Raw genomic sequence first — 17,771 nt, forward strand, 5'->3', positions numbered from 1 at the left:
GAAAGCCCACAGAACCAACTCCTGCTGCTTGGATTCTGCCGCTGGTCTCTTTTTCCTTGGTGGTGATGGGCTCTTCTCTCTGCTCTGGAATTGACTCTCTTTTAAGGCAAAACTGACCAATCTCCTTGGTGGGTCACAATTACCCTATCACATGTTGTTGTTAGGTGCTGTCGAGTCAGTCCCAACTCATAGCGACCCTATGCACTACAGAACGAAACACTGCCTGGTCCACCGCCATCCTTATAATCATTATGCTTGAGCTAACTGTTGCAGCCACTGTGTCAATCCACCTCGTTGAGGGTCTTCCTCTTTTCCGCTGACCCTGTACTTTGCCAAGCATGATGTCCTTCTCCAGGGACTGATCTCTCCTGACAACATGTCCAAAGTATGTAAGATGCAGTCTCGCCATCCTTGCTTCTAAGGAGCATTCTGGTTGTACTTCTTCTAAGACAGATTTGTTCATTCTTTTGGCAGTCCATGGTATATTCAATATTCTTTGCCAATACCACAATTCAAAGGCGTCAATTCTTCTTTGATCTTCTTTATTCATTGTCCAGCTTTCACATGCATATGATGGGACTGAAAATACCATGGCTTGGGTCAGGCCTGCCTTAGTCTTCAAGGTGACATCTTTGTTCTTCAACACTTTAAAGACGTCCTTTGGAGCAGATTTACCCAATGCAATGCGTCTTTTGATTTCTTGACTGCTGCTTCCATGGCTGTTGATAGTGGATCCAAGTAAAATGAAATCCTTGACAACCAATGATGTTGCTCATTGGTCCAGTTGTGAGGATTTCTGTTTTCTTTATGTTGAGGCGCAATCCATACGGAAGGCTGTGGTCTTTGATCTTCATCAGTAAGTGCTTCAAGTCCTTTTCACTTTCAGCAAGCAAGGTTGTGTCATCTGCATAACGCAGGTTGTTAATGAGTTTTCCTTCAATCCTGATGCCCTGTTCTTCTTCATATAATCCAGCTTCTTGGATTATTTGCTAAGCATACAAATCGAATAGGTATGGTGAAAGAATACAACCCTGACACACACTTTTCCTGACTTTAAACCATGAGGTACCCCCTTGTTCTGTCCAAACAACTGCCTTTTATGTAAAGGTTCCTCATGAGCACAATTAAGTGTTCCGGAATTCCCATTCTTCTCAATGTTATCCATAATTTGTTATGACCCACAGAGTCGAAAGCCTTTGCATAGTCAATAAAACACAGGCAAACATCCTTCTGGTATCCTCTGCTTTCAGCCAGGATCCATCTGACATCAGCAGTGATATCCCTGGTTCCACGTCCTCTTCTGAAACTGGCCTGAATTTATGGCAGTTCCCCATCGATATACTGCTGCGGCCATTTTTGAATGATCTTCAGCAAAATTTTGCTTGCATGTGGTATTAATCATATCACATAGTCCAACCCTATAACTATCATAGTCCCACCCAAAAACCTGGGTGGGAGTTACAAAGCCATGGCTAGAAAGGTCACATGCAAAAGTAATTAATTGCATGGACTAATTTTCCACTTCCTTATTTTTGACCAACTTTAAAATTACATTGATAAATAAGGTAGAGGGCATGATATTGATGAAACAGATATGAATCTTTTCTTAAGAAACTTAGACCCTAGAACAGAAGAAAAGGCACATGCCACATCTGAGGCATCCCCGTCCATCAAGGATTTTTCATTCATTCCTCAAGGTGTGAGGTATTTCTGGGTAGTGTATTTCCCTCCCTCTACGAAAAAATTTTTTTTTTTTACCCTTTTCTACCTCTCTCTCCTGGATCCCATTTCTTCCATACTTTTCCCAACAGGCTTGGGAATTTCAGAAACGTTAAGCAAGCCCTCTTACTCTAAATTTAATTAAGAAACTGTTCTATATAACATTGTTTCTTAAACTTGAATAAAATATAGACTTCTCTTAAAATGAGAGTTTTGTGGATTTCTAGTGTTGACTTTATTTTTAATACAATGTTACTAAAATATGCAAAAGGTAAGACTGAATATAAACTTGTTAGCTCTTTTAGAACTAAAAAGCACAAAACACACTTGTAGATTAAGTGCATAAATATAAAACTTATTTAGTTAAAATTAAAATATTAAATTAATATGATTTTTACTGTTGTTGTTAGGTGCCATCAAGTCACCTCTGACTCATAGTGACCCTATGTACAACAGAATGAAACCCTGCCCAGTCCTGTGCCCTCCTCACAATCGTTGCTATGTCTGAGCCCACTGTGGCAGCCACTGTGTCAATACATCTCATTGACGGTCTTCCTCTTTTTCACTGACACTCTACCAAGCATCATGTCCTTCCCCAAAGACTGCTATTACTATTTGAAATTTAAATGCAAATATTGAATTGAATAGTACAGATATACATTTATTTGTTTTATGTTTTACTTTTTATATCCTTAATTTTGTTGTTTTCAATTGCTTGGGTTATCCTTTGAGTATTTTTCATTATCACTGTCATTTTTATGTTATTTTTACTAGAAACATTTTTGTTAACTACTAAAACATTGTTTTAGTGGCTCAGTTAATTTAACGGTGCATTATAAAATATAATACTGAAAAATTTTAAGTATCATTTAATAAAAATCCCTTCATTTTATATTTATTACTATACATGCTGCCAGTGAACTTTTGCAAACTTGTAGATACAAACAAATGCTCTATCCAATATCTTTGTTTGCAAGTCGAATTGATACTCCTGGCACAGGTTCTTGTGAGTTCAATTTACCTCTACTAAAATGGCGCTAATACAAATTTAGGCCATCACATAGCACAAAACTGATTATAAGCACGAACACAAACAGGGCCATAGAAATCAGTGGCAGAATTGGGTTTTAATTTATTTTTCCTGGTGACACGTTTACTGCTATGTTTGGTCGCCTACAGTGAATGAAATTTTATTACTGAGTCTTATAACCTTCTTGGGTACACCTCCTTCAAGACATCTTTTTCTTTTGGACATTGGTGGACATAACACGCTATATGTAAAAGATATCACTTCATTTCCTGTCTGAGGAAAGAATAGGTAGCACAGTGGCAGAAAAGAATGGGGTTACACTTCAGTCAATGGTCCATAACAATGGTGAAAACCCAGCCAGAGAGACCCTGTGAGGTCTGCTTGCCTGAACAATCTGGAAAAATACCTTGATGAGACTTTTATTTTGCTTTTCGAGGAGAACGTTTTCGTCTTCTCTTTTCTGAAGCATCTGACTACTCCCTCTGATGTATTTCTATTAATTACCCTTCATTGTCTTTCATAGTGACAACTGCTGACAGCTGAGTTAGTTTTGGGAAGTAGTCCTTTTCTGGGGCTGCACAAACTTCATAGCTCTCTTCTGCTCATGAACTTTGGGGACTACAGGTATTTTTTGTCAAATGCATTTATATATATATATATATGTATATGTATCACTTCATGGCTTCTTTCGCAATTCAATATCCTCAAAACTTTAGAGATTTATCTGCTTCCGGGTTTCATAGTTTCATCTGCCTATAAACACTAAAGTTCTTTTCTAAAGGCAATTCTAAAGGCTGATTCATTTTTATTTTTTCTTTCTCATTCACATATCCCTCATTCTCAACTTAATGATAATTACCTAGAAGCCATCTGAAGCAATCTCTAGGAAGGCCACACACTCGAGCTATTGTTGCCCAAAGCCTTTTTTCACCATATCTTTCACTGCCTAAGATCTGGAAATGGCCCATCTTTGCCTATTGTTCGATGCCCCAAATTCTGGGATCTTATCATTACCTTTTATTTCTGTTTGAAGACTGGCTAATTGATACATAAGCTGATACCTTCTTTGTAGTAACTTGTCAAAAACAAAACATAGTCGCAACGCATACTAGCATTCTGCCTCTTTTCAACCACTTTCCCCTGTGCTGTACGCTGAACCTATCTTCCAAATCACTGAAGCATTCAAATGTTTTTTCTTTTGCATGACATGGATCACCAGTATTCTAGCTCGAAACAACTAAACTAATGCTATATAATTTAAGTTGTTCTTGGGGCATAATTCACTTCTGATATCATTTTTTTTTAATTAGCTAAAGTAATGTAGTGGCTCAAATATTATAATTTATGTCTGTTGCACATAAAGTCCAAAGAGGTGTTCTTTATGGGCAGACGATTCTCCTTCAACTAATGATTCAAGAACCCAAGCTTGCCATCTTCTATATACGGCTTCTAAAATTGCTTTTTTCCATCAGCTTGTGGAAGGAGACAGCAGGGAGAATCATGCATAAGAGGGGCTTATGGGTTGGTCCTGGAAGTTGGCATTAATTCTGCCCACCTCTTCTTGTCAAGAACTCAGTAACATGGTAAAACCTAACTGTAAGGAAGGCTAGGAAATATAGTCAAGTTGTGTCATTGAGAAAACCAAAACCCACTGCTGTCAAGTCATCTGGTAAGTAGTAGCTGGTATGCACACAAAAGCCAATTCTGTGGAAGACAGTAACAACACTGAAAAAATGAGATCCTCCTTAACATCTTTGAGCTACTAAATCAAGTTTCCCATAACCTCACCATACCTCTAGACTTCTAAACTATGATAACATTCCTTTTACTGTTTAAGGTTGTTTTAATCAGGTTAGAGCTGAACAAAAGATTTCTAAGGGCAGCTTGAAAAGACAGAGTATTCTAATGACATGTGCAAAGACGTGGAGTTAGAAAACTAAAAGGGAAGAACATGCTTGGCATTTCTCAAGCTGAAAGTTGCAATACTGAAAGATTCTATGGGGGAAAATATTAGAAAACACAGGAAGTATCAAAAGACGATGGAAGGAATACACACAGAGACGCTACACCAAAAAGAACTGGTCGATGTTCAAACATTTCAGGAGGTAGCATATGATCAGGAACCGATGGTACTGAAGGAAGAGGTCCAAGCTGCGCTGAAGAGTTTGGCAAAAAACAAGGCTGCAGGAATTGATGGAATACCAAGTTAAATGTGTCAACAAATGGATGCAGCAAAGGAGGTGCTCCCTTATCTATGCCAAGAAATTTGGAAGACAGCTACCTAGCCAACAGACTGGAAGAGATCCATATTTGTACTTATTCCAAAGAAAGGTGATCCCACCAAATACAGAAATTATCACATGCAAGTAAAATTTTGCTGGTGATCATTCAAAAGTGGCTGCAGCAGTACATTGACAGGGAACTTCCAGAAATTCAAGATGGAGTCAGAAGAAGACATGGAATGAGGGATATTATTGCTGAAGTCAGATCAATCTTGGGCGAAAGCAGAGAATACAAGAAAGATGTTTACCTGTGTTTTACTGACTATGCAAAGGCATTCAACTGTGTGGATCATAACAGATTACGGATAACATTGTGAAGAATGGGAATTCCAGAACACTTAATTGTGCTCATGAGGAATCTGTACATGGATCAAGAGGCAGTTGCTCGGACAGAACAAGGGGATACTTTATGGTTTAAAGTCAGGAAAGGTGTGCGTCTGGGTTGTATCCTTTCACCACACCTATTCAATCTGTATGCTGAGCTGGAATATGTGAAGAAGAATGGGGCATTAGGATTGGTGGAAGACTCTATAACAATCTGCAATGACACAACCTTGATTGCTGAAAGTGAAGAGGACTTGAAGCACTTAACTGATGAAGATCTAAGACTATAGCTTTCAGTATAGATTACGTCTCAACATAAAGAAAACAAAAATCTTCACAACTGGACCAATAAGCAACACCATGATAAACGGAGAAAAGTTTGAAGTTGTCAAGGATTTCATTTTACTTGAATCCACAGCCAACACTAATGGAAGCAACAGTCAAGAAATCAAAGGACATACTGCATTGGGCAAATCTGCTGCAAAAGACATTTTTAAAGTGTTAAGCAGCAAAGGTATCACCTTAAAGACTAAGGTGCTCCTTACGCAAGCCACGGTATTTTCAATTGTCGCATATGCATGCAAAAGCTGGACAATGAATAAAGAAGACCAAAGAAGAATTGATGCCTTTTAATTATGGTGTTGGTGAAGAATATTGAATACACCATGCACTGCCAAAAGAATGAACAAATTTGTCTTGGAAGAAGTACAGCTAGAATGCTCCTTAGAAGCAAGGATGGTGATACTTCATCTCACATACTTTGGACATGTTATCAGGAGGGATCAGTCCCTGGAGAAGGACATTATGCTTGGTGAAATAGAGGGTCAGCGAAAAAGAGGAAGACCCTCAACGAGGTGGATAGACACAGTAGCTGCAACAATGGGCTTAAGCATAACCATGTGAGGATAACACAATGTTTTGTTCTATTGTGCACAGTGTTGTTACGAGTCAGAACCGACTTGATGGCATCTAACAACAACATGTAAAACATGGTAATTAATACCACCGCGAGATGGATCTTCCATTAACATCAGCTAAGTAACTGAACACCCCCTGCTGCCTTCCTGTTAGCTGTTGTTTAAAGCATGGTCTTAATGTTTAGCACTTGTGTTTCCAATAAAGACTCTGATGTATCAGGCCTGCATCCTGAGAGATTCAGCTCAGTTCAAAGGATGAACTTCAAAATGCGTAAGACAGGAATTTGTGAGCAAGTTAATTCCCATTTGAATACAGGGCTGAAAGAACCCTTGGAATTCATGCTCATGTTTATTGGAGAGCTAATAATATTAAAAAAAAAAAAATTTTTTTTTTTTAATATTATAATAGGAATGTAGTCTGTTACAGGCCACAAAGCCATCAGAACCTATGGCCACATCTTTGAGTTTTCTCAGAGCAAAAGAAAATCTATATATCAGTCCCTGGTTCAAATTTGACTCCTGTTTGTTTTTTATGTTATTTTATTTTTTGCTTGTTTAGCCCACCAAGGCTAGAGACCATCTGAACCCCATGATTCTTGATAATACCCAATCTGAACTCATGTCTTTAAATTAACCAACTTGGCCTTCTAACACAGTAGCCCAAAATAGTGCTGACCATAGTTCTCACCTTCTGGTGTCTACCTCTGTTTGTTTTTTTACAAGAATAGAAGCTTCTTTCTCCATTTCTTTCTTCTGCTTTTGGAATGGTTTATTCATTGCTTCAGTCAACAAGTGTTTCTTGAATGCTTACTATATGTCAGATGCTCTGCAATGTACTAGAAAACAACCAGATTGAGCTACTGTTATAATTGAGGTAGAAGGAATATTCATAGAGCCTTTAGCCAATTTCAGGAACAGTAGTGTAATATGGGTAAAAAATATGGGCTTTGAAGGCAGATTCATCTCAGTTTAAACCTCAGTTTGATTATTTATAAACTATGCTACCTTGTAAAACTAAATTTCACCTCTCCAATCTTCAATTTTTTTATCTGTAAAACGGAGATAATACCTATATTTCAAGATTAAGGTAATAGCTAAATTACACAATGCCTGGCGCAGAGTAGGAGTGAAAGGAAGGCTCTCTTTTCCCTATCCTTTCTTTATTCCATCTCTTTCATCTTTCCTCTTCTTTCTTTCACTTTCCCTTTCCTCCCCTCTATCTTTACCTGTTTTCCCTCCTTCTTTTCCAATTTTTTAACTTCTTTTTCCAGGTAGGCATGCTATTGGCTGAATTTTGTTCAATACTAAATTGAAATCACAACAGATTCTCCTTAGCACAAATTATATAACCTTTGAATAATCTAACCAAGAATATAAATAGAGTGTTCACTTTGGCAGCACATATACTAAAGTTGGAACAATGCAGAGATTAGCATAGCTCCTTCGCAAGGATGACATGCAAATTCATGGAGCATTCTATATTTTTTTTCTTTCCCATATCTGTCTTAGCTCCACACATCACAACCTCCAGCTCCTTCTTGTCTACCTGCACCATGCACTGAATATAGCCCCCTGAGCAGCACAGGCACAGCCTACCAGAACCTGCCCTGCACTGACTCCCAGCCTGCACTGTGGCCCTAGTACATGCCACAAACAACCCACCCCAGTCCCCTTCCCTTCAGCTGGACCAGTCCTGCTGTACCATAGCTGAGCTACTGGCCCTGCCCATTGGACAAGGAGGTGAAAAGTATCATGCCCACAGATGAGCAAACAACAAAGAATGCACAGCCTGCCTGCTCAGACATAACCAAATAAAACAAAAAAAAGGAGGATGAAACAAACATATCTATAATCAATAAATGAAGAAAATAACTACTGAAAGTCCTGAAGACAGCAGACAATATCAAAACATACAAAAAAGAAAAGAAAAAAAGGACACGATGCTTCCTATAAGCATCCAAAATAAAACACCAGATGACTTTCCAGTAGAAGAAGAGGCACTAGAACCACTATAGGGAATTCAAATATTCAGATTTATCCAAGAGTTGAAGCAAAAAGCAGACAATATGAGGAAAACAAACAAATTCATGGAAAAAGAAGAAAAATTCATGGAAAATACAGACCAAAAAAATGGAATAATTCAGGAAAATAATACAGGAACAAAATACCAAGATAAATGCACAACTAGAAAGCAAAAACAATTAAAAATCCAAAAGATAAACAACAAGATGTCAAAAATGGACAGTGTCATAGAGTGGCTGAGGAGCAGGTTTGAAATGATGGGATCAGCGAAACTGAAGACAAACACTTGGATACAACTCTGAGGAAAAATCAGACAAAAGAATGAAGAAAAATGAAGAAACACTGAGAATTATGTCAGATACAAAAGAAATAAAAAATTTGCAAGTGATTGGAGTTCCAGAACAGGGAGAGAAAATGGAAAACACAGAGAATCGTTGAAGAATTATTGACAGAAAACTTCCCTAATATCATGAAAGATGAAAAACCGACCCTCCAAGCTCAACAAACCCCATATAGGATAGAACCCAAAAGAAAATCACCAAGGCATATTGTAATCACACTCGGTAAAACCAAAGACAAAGAAAGAACTTTGAGAGCAGCTAGTGAAAAATGAAAAGTCATATACAGGGGAGAAAAAATAAGACTAAGCTCTGATTATGTAGCAGAAACCATGCAGGTAAGAAGGCAATGGGATGACATATATGAAACCTTGAAAGAAATAAATCGCCAACCAAGAATAACATATCCTGAAAAACTTGTTCAAATATGATGATGAAATTAGTACACTTCCAGATAAACGGAAATTAAGGAAATATGGAAAAACCAAACCAAAGTTATGAAAATTATTAAAGGAAGTCCTTCAGTCTTAGAACAAACATCAGACCACAGCCTGAATCTAGGACACAAGATTGTACTACTCAGATACCAACCTAGGAAAGGAATTCTCAAGGACTATCCAAAAACAGAAGATTTACAACAGGGAACCACAGAGGTTAATCTGTAAATGACAACAACGTCAGAAAAATAAAAGAGGGAATAAACGGTGTAGGTATAGAACTTTCTAATGGAGAGAAAGGCAAGGCAATAACAAGTAATAATAGACTGGTTCAAACATAGGAAGATATGGGTAAATTTCAAGGTAACCACAAAAAAAAGTTAACAAACTTACTCATCAAAATAAAGAAGAAAGACATAAAATCTCAGTAATCACAAAAACAAAAGAAATGAAAAAAAAAAAAATTCCACAGACAACAGGAATTCAGCACAGGTGACTAAGAAGAACAAAGAAAACGTCAGCATCACAAAAAAAGCACTGCAAAATGATAGCAATAAACTCATGCCTATCAATAATTATGCTGAATGTAAATGGCCTAAATGCACCCACAAAGAGACACAGAGTGAGTGACAGAATGGATAAAAAACAGGACCCATCAATATGCTGTCTAAAAAAGAAACATCTAAGAAAAAAAAGATGTAAATTTACTAAAAATCAAAGGATGGAAAAAAATATATCAAGCAAACAGCTACCTAAAAAGCAGAGGGGTGGCAATACTAATCTCATAACATAGAATTTAAAATAAAATCCACCATAAAAGACAGAAAGGCACTATATAATGATTAAAAGGATGATCCATCATGAAGACATAATCATAATAAACATCTACGCACCCAAAGACATGGCTCCAAAATACATAAAACAAACTCTAAGAGCACTGAAAACAGAAATTGACAGCTCCACAATAATAGTAGGAGACTTCAACACACCACTCTTGGTAAAGGACAGAACATCCAGAAAGAAATTCAACAAAGATACAGAAGAGCTAAAGGGCACAATCAGCCAACCTGAGCTCATAGACATATAAAGAACACTCCACCCAACAGCTGCAAAGTACACATTCTTTCCCAGTGCACATGGAATGTTCTCCACATCTTAGGCCACAGAGCAACCCTCAACACCACCAAAGTAGAAATTAAAATCAGGAAGAGCAAGGAAAAAAAAATGGATTACATGGAAACTGAATAACACTCTGCTTAAAAACTACTGGGTAATAGAAGGAATCAGAGATAGAATTTAAAAATTCCTAGAATCAAATGAGAATGAAAACACATCATACCAAAACCTTTGGGACACAGCAAAGGCAGTCACCAGAGGCCAATTTATACCAAGAGAGGCACACATCAAAAGAGAAGAAAGTAACTAAATCAAAACATTAGCTGCACAACTCGAACAAATAGAAAACAGCAAAAAACAAAAAACAAAAAGAACCCACAGACACAAAAAGAAAGGAAATAATAAAGATCGGAGCAGAAATAAATGAAATAAAGAATAGAAAAACAATAGAAAGAATCAACAAAACCAAAAGTTTATTTTTGAAAGGATCAACAAACCACTGGCCAAACTGACAAAAGAAAAACGGGAAAGAAAGCAAATAACCCAAATAAGAAATGAAATGGGGGACGTTACAAGAGAACCAAATGAAATAAAAAGGATCATAACAGAGTATTATGAAAAACTATACTCCAACAAATTTGAAAACCTAGAGGAAATGGACAAATTTCTAGAGACGCACTACCTACCTAAACAAACACAAAATGGTGTTGAAAATCTGAACAGACCCACAACAAGAAAAGAGATTGAAAAGATAATAAAAAAAAAACTTCCCCCCCAAAAAAGCCCTGGCCTAGATGGCTTCACTGGAGAATTCTACCAAACATTCAGAGAAGAGCTTACACCAACACTGCTCAAATTATATCAAAACACAAAAAAGGAAGTGACACTTCCGAATTCATTCTATAAGCCAGCATAGCCCTGATACGAAAACCAGGCAAAGACACCACAAAAAAAGAAAATTACAGATCAATATCTCTCATGAATATAGATGCAAAAATTCTCAACAAAATTCTAGCCAATAGAATGCAGCATCATATCAAAAAAAAATAATACACCACGATCAAGTAGGATTCATATCAGGTATGCAAGGATGGTTCAACATTAGAAAATCAATCGACATAATCCACCACATAATATAAAGCACAGAAGAGAGTCATATCATCATCTCAGTTGATGCAGGAAAGGCATTTGACAGTCTAACACCTATTCCTGATTAAAAAAAAACTCTCAATAAAATAGATGTAGAAGGAAAATTTCTCAACATAATAAAGTGCACATATGCAAAACCAACAGCCAACATCTTTCTTAATGAGACAGGCTGAAAATATTCCCCCTGAGAACAGGAAAAAGACAAGGATGCCCTTTATCATCACTCATATTTAACAGTGTGTTGGAAGTCCTAGCTAAAGCAATAAGGCAAGAAACAGAAATAAAGAGTATCCAAACTGGTAATGAAGATGTTAAACTGTCCCTATTTGCTGATGATATGATACGATACATAGAAAACCCAAAAGACTCCACAAGAAAACTACTGGAACTAATAGAAAGATTCAGCAGATTAGCAGGATACAAGATAAACATACAAAAATTAGTTGGATTCCTATAAACCAATAAAGAGAATGATGAAAAGGAAATCAGGAAAACAATACCATTTATAATAGCCCCTAAAAAAATACAATACTTGGGGATAAATCTAACCAGGGATGTAAAAGACCTATACAAAGAAAACTACAAAATACTACTGCAAGAAACCAAAAGAGATCTACATAAATAGAAAAATATACCATGCTTATGGATAGGTAGACTCAACATTATGAAAATGACAATTCAACCCAAAGCGATTTACAAATAAAATGCAATCCTGATCCAAATACCAACAACATTCTTTAAAGAGATGGAAAAACTTATCATTAACTTTATATGGAAAGGGAAGAAGCCCCAGATAATTAAACCACTATTGAAGACGAATAAAATAGGAGGACTCACACTACCTGACCTCAGAACCTACTATACAGCTATGGTACTCAAAATAGTCTGGTACTAGTACAACAACAGATACATTGACCAATGGAACAGAATTGAGAACCCAGATGTAAATCCATCCACCTATAAAAAATGGTCACATGATATTCAACAAGGGTCCCAAAGTCTATCAAATAAGGGTAAAGACAGTCTCTTCAACAAATGGTGCTGGCAAAACTGGATGTTCACCTTCAAAAAAAATGAAACAGGACCCATACCTCACACCATACACAAAAAGTAACTCAAAATGGATCAAAGACCTAAATATAAACCCCAAAACCATGAAGTTCATAGAAGAAAAAATAGGATCGATGCTAGAGGACCAAGTTCACAGCATTAACAGGTTACAGAGGATAAGCTAGATAACTGGGATCTTCTAAAAATTAAACACTTATGCTCATCAAAAGACTTCACCAAAAGAGTAAAAAGAGAACCTACAGACTGGGAACAAATTTTTGGCCACTACAAATCAGACAAAGGTCTAATCTCTAAAATCTACAAGAAAATTCAACACCTCTACGACAAAAAAAAAACACAAATAATCCAATTTAAAAAATGGGCAAAGGAACTATTATAAGAACCTAGATGAAGTTTAAGCACAGAAGAAAACATTCTTTGATGATTACAAGGGTGGGGAGGGAGGGAGAGGGATATTCACTATACTATCTAGTGTTTTTTTTTTTTAAAAACACTAGATAGTAGACATAAATTTTTTAGGTAAAGGGAAGGGCAACACATAACACAGGGATAGTCAGTACAACTGGATAAACCAAAAGCAAAGAAGTTCCCTGAATACAACCAAACACTTTGAAGGCCAGAGTAGCAGGGACAGGGGTCTGGGGACCATGGTTCCAGGGGACATCTAGGTTAACTGGCATAACAAAATGTATTAAGACAACAATCTGCATCCCACTTTGGTGAGAGGCGTCTGGGGTCTTAAACACTAGCAAGCGGCCATCTAAGATGCAAAAATTGGTCTCGCCCTACCTGGAGCAAAGGAAAATGAAGACTACCAAAGACATATGGTAAAGATGTGCCCAAGAGACAGGAAAGTCCACATAAACCAGAGACTCCATCAGCCTGAGACCAGAAGAACTAAATGGTGCCCGGCTACCACCTATCACTGCCCTGACAGGGAACACAACAGAGAATCCCTGATGGAGCAGGAGAATAGTAGGATGCAGATCTCAAATTCTCATTAAAAGACCAGGCTTAATGGTCTGACTGAGACCAGGGGGACCCTGATGGTCATGGTCCCCAGATCCTTTGATAATCCAAGATTGGAACCATTCCCCAAAACCAACTCTACAGACAGGGATTGGCCTTGACTATAAGATAGACAATGATGCTGGTGAGGAGTGAGCTTCCTGGCTCAAGTAGACACTTGAGAATATGTGGGCAACTCCTGCCCAGTGGCGAGATGAGAAGGAAGAAGGGGACAGGAGGTGGTTGAATGGGCATAGGGAATACAGGGTGGAAAGGAGGAATGTGTTGTCTCATTAAGAGGAGAGCAGCTAGAGGTACACAGCAAGGTGTGTATAACTTTTTGTATGAGAGACTGACTTGATTTGTAAACTTTCACCTAAAGCGCAAAAAATAAATTTATAAACAAATAAAAAATGGGCAAAGGAAATGAACAGAAACTTCACTGAAGAAGACATTCAAGCGGCCAACAGACACATGAGGAAACGCTCACCATCACTAGCCATTAAAGAAATGCAAAACAAAACCATGATGAGGTACCATCTCACCCCGGCATTACTGGCACGAATCAATAAAAGAGGAAATAACAAATGTTGAAGAGGCTGTGGGCAGAGCAGAACTCTTATGCACTGCTGGTGGGAATGTAAAATGATACGACCATTTTGGGAAATGATATGGTTCTTCCTTAGAAAGCTAGAAGTGGAAATACCATATGATTTAGCAATCCCACTCCTAGTAGTATATCCTAGAGAAACTAAAGCTGTCACACGAATAGACTTATGCACATCCATGTTCACTGCAGCATTGTTCACAACAGCAAAAAGAGGGAAACAACCTAGGTGTCCATCAACAGACGAATGGATAAACAAACTGTGATACATGCACACAATGGAGTATTATGCAACAACAAAGGACAATGATGAATCTGTGAAGCATCTCATAACATGGATGAATCTGGAGGGCATTATGCTGAGTGAAATAAGTCAATCGCAAAAGGACAAATATTGTATGAGACCACTACTGTAAAAACTCATGAAAAGGTTTACATACAAAAAGAAACAATCTTTTATGGATATGAAGGAGGGGTGGGGTGGAGATGGAAAAATACTTAACAGACAAGAGATACGTGCAAACGTTGGTGAAGGGTAAGAGTACACAATACTAGGAAGCCAGCACAACCTGTACAAGGCAAGGTCATGATAGCGCCATAAAAAAAGCCATAGACACATCCAAACTCCCTGAGGGACTGAATTGCTGGGCTGAGGGCTTGTGGGGACCATGGTCTCAGGGAACATCTATGTCAATTGGCATATCATAGTTTATAAATACTATGTTCTACATTATACTTTGGTGAGTAGCATCTGGAGTCTTAAAAGCCTGTGAGCGGCCATCTAGGATACTCCACTGGTCTCACCCCTTTGGGAACAAGGAAGAATGAAGAAAACTAAAGATACAAAGGAAAGATTAGTCCAAAGGACTAATGGACCACATCTACCATAGCCTCTAACAGACTGAGTCCAGTACAACTAAATGGTGCCTGGCTACCACCACTGACTACTCTGACAGGGATCACAATAGTGTCTTGGACAGACTAGAGAAAATTTAGAACAAAATCCTAACTCAAAAAGGAAGACCAGACTTGCTGGCCTGACAGAGACTGGTGAAACCCTGAGAGTATGGCCCCGAGACACACTTTCAGCTCAGTAATGAGTTCGCTCCTGAGGTTGACCCTTCAGCCAAAGATTGAACAGGCCCATGGTACAAAACAAGACTAAAGGGGCACACCAGCCCTGGCTCAGGGACTGGAAGGCAGGAGGGAACAGGAAAGCTGGTAATAGGGAACCCAGGGTAGAGAAGGGAAAGTGTTGACATGTCGTGGGGCTGTTAACAATGGGTATACTAACTGATGAGAAACTAGTTTGTTCTGTAAACCTTCATCCAAAGTACAATTAAAAAAAAAAAAAAAGAAAAGCTCATGAAAAGGTTTGAACACAAGAAGAAACAATCTTTGATGGTTATGAGGGAGGGGAGGGGAGGGTTGGGGGTGGAAAAACACTAAATAGACAGTGGATAACTGTTAACTTTGGTGAAGGGTAAGACGGTACACAGTGCTGGGGATGCCAGCACAACTTGTACAAGACAAGGTCATGAAAGCTCCACAGACACATCCAAACTCCCTGAGGGACTGAATTGCTGGGCTGAGAGCTGTGGTGACCATGGTCTCAGGGAACATCTAGCTCAATTGGCATAACATAGCTTATTAAAAAAAAAAAAGTTCTACATTCTATTTTGGTGAGTAGTGTCTGGGGTCTTAAAGGCTGTGAACGGCCATCTAAGATACTCCACTGATCTCACTCCTTCGTGAGCAAGGAACAATGAAGAAAACCAAAGATACAAGGGGAAGATTAGTTCAAAGGACTAACGGACCACATCTACCATGGCCTCCACCAGACTGTCCCATAAAACTAGATGATGCAGGGCTCTGACAGGGATCACAATAGCATCCCAGACAGAGCTGGAGTAAAATGTAGAACAAAATTTGAACTCACAAAAAAAGACCAGACTTACTGGCCTGACAGACACTGCAGGAACCCCGAGAGTATGCCCCCTGGACACCCTTTTAGCTCAGTAATGAAGTCACTTCCGAGATTTACTCTTCAGCCAAAGATTAGACATGTACATGAAACAAAATGAGACCAAGGGGGCTCAACAGCCGAGGGGCAAGGACTAGAAGGCAGGTGGGGACAGGAAAGCTGGTAATAGAGATCCCAAGGTCAAGAAGGGAGAGTGTTGCTATGTTGTGGGTTTGTTAACCAATGTCAGCAAATAATATGTGTACTAAATGTTTAATGAGAGATTAGTTTGTTCTGTAAACCTTTATCTAAGTACAATTTTAAAAATATGTATATAAATAGAAATATTCTCTGTGAGATCTGTATTTTCTTCCTCTCCTAGGCTACTGCACTCTTAGACTCCAGACTCTAAAATTAGCATAAAATTTGTTACCATGGAGTCAATTTCAATTCACAGATAAGAAAATTAACATAGCAACATCCAGTTGGGATGTCCATTCCCACTTCCCAGGCATACCCTAGAGGTGTTACTGAGAATAAGAAATAGGTATTCAAATGCTGACAGAAGGATGAAAACTAAAAAAAAAAAAGGGGGCAAGGGGAAATACTTTAAATGGAAGGAAGAAGAACACAAGGATTTAGTAAAATCCTTAAAGCTACTTATCCAATTGACCACACTCAAAAAAAATTTATCATTTGGATATATTTCACTTTAACACGTAATTATGACAGATAAAAAATGGAAATAGATGTATCTCTTTGGTTCCATTTGATGTATATTCATTTAGAAATAGACTATTCATTTTAGAGCCTTAGAATCGAGTCCGTAGCAATATATGTTACATCTTTAAATTTTTTTTTTGGTTGAATTTCTTTGTCGAATATTACCCCAAATTAATTCTTTTATTAAAAAAACTTCAAACCTTATTATGATGTGTGAAATGCTTTGATACACGCCAGATAAAAGTGCTAAGTGCTAGGCATAATTAGATGTAGAAAATATGCATGTGCTAAAAATTATGTTCAAAGACCATGTTGATTTTTTGTGAACATTAGCATTTTGGAGGAACTTCCAAAATATATGAAAGATAATTTCTATGGCTAAAGAAGACTATTTTTATTACTTCCTATTTCAGTCTGGGGGGAAAAAAAACAGATGCTTTCATTATCGTTTGAAAAAGAAAATGATATTTTCTTAAAATGCCATTTCCTGTGATGTATCACTTCCCATGCAATGTGTTAAAAAAAGGAAAAAAAATTTTTGAGACTCTAGTGATGTTATACTTAAAAGGTTCAATTTAGGTTCAAAAGTGTTAATTTGCTGAGTTTTATTGTAAATATGCTTTTAAGGGACAATGGACTGTGACCTTCAGAAAATATATCTCATAATGTTTGAAACCAAAGAAATCCCCCCAAAAACAACCAAACTCATTGCCATCGAGTTGATTCTGACTCATAGCAACCCTATAGGACAGAGTGGAACTGCCCCACAGAGTTTCCGAGGAGTGCCTGGCGGATTCGAACTGCCAACCTTTAGGTTAGCAGCCGTAGCATGTAACCACTATGCCACCAGGGTTATAGCCGTGGAACTTTGTCCGATATAGTGCTGGAAGATGAGCCCCTCAATTTGAACCAAAAACCAAACCCACTGGCATTAAGTCGATTTTGATTCATAGCAACCCTATAGGACAGAGTAGAACTGCCCCATAGAGTTTCCAAGGAGTGCCTGGCGGATTCCAACTGCCAACTTCTTGGTTAGCAGCCGTAGCATTTAACCGCTACGCCACC

The 17,771-nt window shown here is 38.0% G+C and overlaps 1 non-coding gene across 1 annotated transcript; it reads left to right on the top strand.

Moving 5' to 3' along the window:
- The first annotated feature begins 7,654 nt into the window (after positions 1-7,654).
- Positions 7,655-7,758, top strand: LOC111752980 (U6 spliceosomal RNA). Its single transcript, XR_002787832.2, has one exon. It is a non-coding gene; the product is annotated as a U6 spliceosomal RNA (small nuclear RNA).
- Positions 7,759-17,771: the final 10,013 nt, after the last annotated feature.

The sequence above is a fragment of the Loxodonta africana genome, chromosome 7 (genome assembly GCF_030014295.1).
Source record: "Loxodonta africana isolate mLoxAfr1 chromosome 7, mLoxAfr1.hap2, whole genome shotgun sequence".
Classification (NCBI taxonomy): domain Eukaryota; kingdom Metazoa; phylum Chordata; class Mammalia; order Proboscidea; family Elephantidae; genus Loxodonta; species Loxodonta africana.